Source organism: Gekko japonicus, unplaced genomic scaffold (genome assembly GCF_001447785.1).
Source record: "Gekko japonicus isolate JY-2015 unplaced genomic scaffold, Gekko_japonicus_V1.1 scaffold340, whole genome shotgun sequence".
Classification (NCBI taxonomy): Eukaryota; Metazoa; Chordata; class Lepidosauria; order Squamata; family Gekkonidae; genus Gekko; species Gekko japonicus.
In genome coordinates this window covers 1,001,828-1,006,406 of record NW_015161961.1, presented here as the reverse complement: position 1 = coordinate 1,006,406, position 4,579 = coordinate 1,001,828, and the positions used below count along the sequence as shown (strand labels likewise).

Here is a 4,579-nt window from a genome sequence, read left to right as displayed (position 1 = left end):
TTCAAAAACAGCTCTGACAGAACTATGGCTTACCCAAGGTCATCCAGCAGCTGCATGTGGAGGAGTGGGGAATCAAACCTGGTTCTTCCAGATTAGCATCCACACACAACCACTACACCAAACTGGTTCTCCAACAGCCACCACCCATCACAACATTCCCAGCATGATGATGTCACATGGAAGTGCTGTCATCATGCCGGGGACGTCGCACAGTGACATGCTGGTATTTTGGGCAAAACTCTATGGTAACCATAGCTGCAAAAGGTAACCATATGGTAACCATAGAGTTTTGCTCAAAATACCAGAGCTTTGCCGTGTGGCATCCCTGGCTTGATGATGGCACTTCTGTGTGATGTCATCATGCTGGAGACATCGTGCATAGTGACAGTGCCCTCCTCCCCCACTCCCGGAGGGTTCCCTCCCATGCCTTGCCGGAGAGAGAAGAGGACCTGGCTGTAAAGCAGGGAGGGTGGGGTATAAATCAGATAAATAAATAAATAAACCCTAGTAAAACCATGTTGGTAGTTAACTCCACCCCCCCCCCAGAAATGACCTATAAATGCATTCTCCTGCTACTTACCACAACATGTAAAAAGGGCATTAAAAGTTTAATTCATGGTTCCTACCATACGAAAGGAACTACAATCTATTTAGAGGGACCAATATATGGAAAATATCTAAAGTATCTGTTATTACAAAAATGAAGCTGTAATGAAATTCTTCTGGCTAAAGTAGTTACTTAATGAGAACAGCATATTTTAAAGATTTTAAAAAATGTTATTAAAAGCTTTTAGGTGCACCATAAGCCTATACGTTTGTCTGTGTCAAAAATCGGGTCCACTGTGTTAGGTCAATTACATTATTATATATGCTGCACTGAATGGGATTTTTTTAAATAATAGAAGCATACTTCATACTATATTATGGCAGTTTATCCTTATGGGAAACCTTCTCAGGTCATTGTATACTGGGATAACCTGTAAACAAATCAAACCACCAGAACAGTTTTGTACAACAGTAAAATGTTCTTTTGCATTAAGATGACTTTGTTTTAAAAAAAGGGTACCTAGAGCTGTTTTGTCTTCCTAACTATTCAACACTATAAACAGTTCAAGGCATCTCAGCTGCCATCAAAATAGTTGTAAAACTTATAATATGTTAATAAAATTTTTAAAAAATGATGACTTGCTTGTGTGACAGCCATCACATATCTAACTCTACAAACACAACTTACAAGCCAGATCAACATCACCTCAAACCCATAAAAAAATTAAAAACAAACATTTGTTGGTCATGCAGTTAAATCCAAATATATGGATATACCTGGTGCACAACTAGTCAAACAGATCCAACACACACTGATGACCAGGCTGGAACACTGGCAACTAATACATGAGTGGATTTAAAATATCTTCCCTTGTTCTTTTCCAAAGTTCTGGAAGAATTCTGTTATTCCAAAATATGTTGCTGGGCTTCCCAGTTTGCTTTCTCATCCTCAAACTGGCGGCGTTTTTCTTCCAGTTCCTTTGTGTTGGGCCTCTGAGTTCTTTTTCATTTGCTCATGATACTGCTGGAGCACTGCTTCAGAGTCCTTCAGTTTTTGAAATTTTTCTTTGACCTTCATTTCAAAGACCTGCTCCATTCTGATCTCTTTCTTCATCTTTGCCACGTGCTCTCTCTGTTCTTCTTCCATTTGTGCCAGAGGGCTCTTTGTTATCTGCCCTTTGTTTTTGTGGTTGTCCACTCCATTGTATGTAACAGCTGCCAATTTCCTGCTTCTGTAGTTCTCATAGTGGACATTATTAGTGACATCCTTCAAGTCTTGCATGTGAGTTTTTATAAACTTGTTCCTGAGAAATGTGAAGTCACAGTGCTCACCAATTTCAAGTTCTGCAACTCCCCAAGGATACTGCCTTCCCCTAACTCTTTTGCCATTGACCTCAATGATAATATTGCTATGAATAAGCTGTGGAGTCTTGTGAGCAAAAATTTTGCTTTGTGAGGTACTGGCATCAAAGTTGTGAGTGAGCGATTTGGCTACTGCATAAATTAGTTTGCTCTGGAGCCATCCTTCCTGAGGTAAGACAAAAATCTGTGAGTTGGAGGCTAAAAAACTGTGAGCTAGCTCAAACTAACTCAGCTTAGAGGGAACACTGAATTTGCTATCTACCACAGCAAGAGGTAAATGGTCCTTTATCTTTTTAACCAACTTATTTTCTTCATCCATTTCTGGGAGTTCATATATTTTAATTTTGTGCTCTTGAATTTCTTTCATAATCTGGTTTTTAAAATGTTGGCATTCCTCAGGTGTAAGTGTGTCTGCTTTTGGATATAAGTGGAATAATAATCACTTTTTCATGTAGGTACTTCATAAACCCAATATCCAACAGTTTAAGTCCATGTTCTGAAGAAGCAATGAAGTATAAGCAACACTGCACTCTGTTGTCTGGCATCTGTTGTCTGTTCACATGCAATTCAGCATTGACATAGTCTTCAGACTTACTGTCAATGTAGTCAACAGTAGACGAGGAGAGAGGAGGGGGGGGGGTGGGGGGAGAATTAACCTGAACAGGTCAGGAACCAAAAGGTTGAGCTACTAGAAAAATAAAATAAAATGCAAATATTAATTACACAGTGCACAGAATCATAGAATTAAACATGGCAAACACAGGATATCATTAAAAACTCAGATTATGATATACAGCAACAAGGTGAAGTTGCTTGTCCAATAACAAAGAACGACAATAATGGTTACACATGTATATTAACCAAAGGAAACGATGCATTTCAGCCCAAAGGGCCTTCTTCAATGGTCAAAATTTTATCAACACACTCATAAAGGAGGAGGAGGAGGAGGAGGAGGAGGAGGCCCGCCCTTCACTTGGAGTCTCAGAGCGGCTTACAAACTCCTTTCCCTTCCCCTCCCCACAACAGACACCCTGTGAGGGGGGTGGGGCTGAGAGAACTCTGACACAAACTGCTCTTTTAGGAACAGCTGTGCCAGAGCTTGTGACTGACCCAAGGTCACATCAGCAGGTGCAAGTGGAGGAGTGGGGAATCAAACCCGGTTCTCCTAGATAAGAGTCCGCACACTTAACCACTACACCAAAACCATAACTATTAATATAAAATATCTTTTTAGGGCAGGCAGGTTGTGTAGGAGTCCTGAAATTAATAAAATAAAATGATGTAAGAAAATTGTACCATACTGACATCACAAAAAGTATGTTTAAACAAAAAGTTTTTTAAAAAAGTAGAATGGTAGCTACTTACACTAAAAAAGTGAAGCTCCAAACAATGGTTGTAAATCAGTTCTGCATATACTGAGGAGCCCCCACTCATCAGAAATGGTCACTAAGAACCACCATTCTGTAAATGAAATTAATGGCATATCATCAGTGTGTAGTTGGATTAAAATATTAATTAAATACTATTGAGTATGCTCCAATAAAAGTCAGAGGTATTTCTAAAAGTTTGCACATACAGACCTGTCCTGGGCTGCATTCATGTGTAAACCAAAGACCAAATATTCTAAGAGAGAAAAAGGGAGTTGTAATATAGGTGCTGAAGGGGAAATGATGCAGTCCCACGGAAAGTGAAGAAGGTTGATGCAATCCTAATTGATTGTGCAACCAGGCTTCAAACCCTAGAAGGGAGGGGTAGGGAAAAAGAGGGAGGGAAAGAAGGGTAAAGCAGGGGGCGGGACTTCTGAATGGTCTTCTGTCTGAATAGTCAAAAATAGGGAGGGGGAAAATTGTATATAACACTATAGATAATAAATCATACACAGTATGACATACAGGGCTCTTTTTGTAGAAAAAGCCCAGCAGGAACTCATTAGCATAATAGGCCACACCCAACAGCAGGAACTCATTAGCATATTAGGCAACACCCCTGACAGCACAGCTCATTAGCATATTAGGGCACACCCCCATGTTACCAGAAGTGTGGTCATCCAGCCACGCCCACCTTTTGCTTCTTATTCTGTTTATCTTGTTTCTTGTCAAAATGGTTTTGACAAAACCAATACAAACATTATTTTTTTAAAAAGTTTCCAATTCCACACTTTTTATGTCACACTAGACAGACCCTCTCCAATAAGCAAATAGCACACATCACACTACCCCCCGTAGCATACAACTTTAGGACATTTATTGGGAAACACAGAAGGGACAGTCTTTCCACTCTGGGGGCTGTTATTCCAGTCCTAGAGTAGCCTATCTGGGCCCAAAGACCTTAACGGAAAAACCGTTCCACATTTTCTTTGCAACTTTTTTGTGCTGCAATGTATTTCAGCGGAGCCCATGCAAATCAATTGGTATTCCTGGCTCCCAATAGGCCTTCAGGCCTCTCCCATTGTTTCCAATGGGCAATCCTGCCATTCCTTTTATACATCCCAGTTAGTTGTCCCTTTGAAACTGTACCACACCATTTTAAGTAACGGCAAAATGAACAGCATGAACATGTACAGAGTGCATATTTCTTGCCAATGATCTTTCTGGCTGCACACAGGGCAAAAGGAAATGTTAAAAGGCCTCTGATCTGGTTGTGTCATCCCCCCCTCCCTTGTTCTTACAGA

General features: G+C 40.4%; 1 pseudogene; it reads right to left on the bottom strand.

The window, feature by feature from the left end:
• Positions 1-1,431: 1,431 nt before the first annotated feature.
• The window catches only part of LOC107126041, an 8,415-nt pseudogene continuing 5,267 nt past the window's right edge, over positions 1,432-4,579 (bottom strand).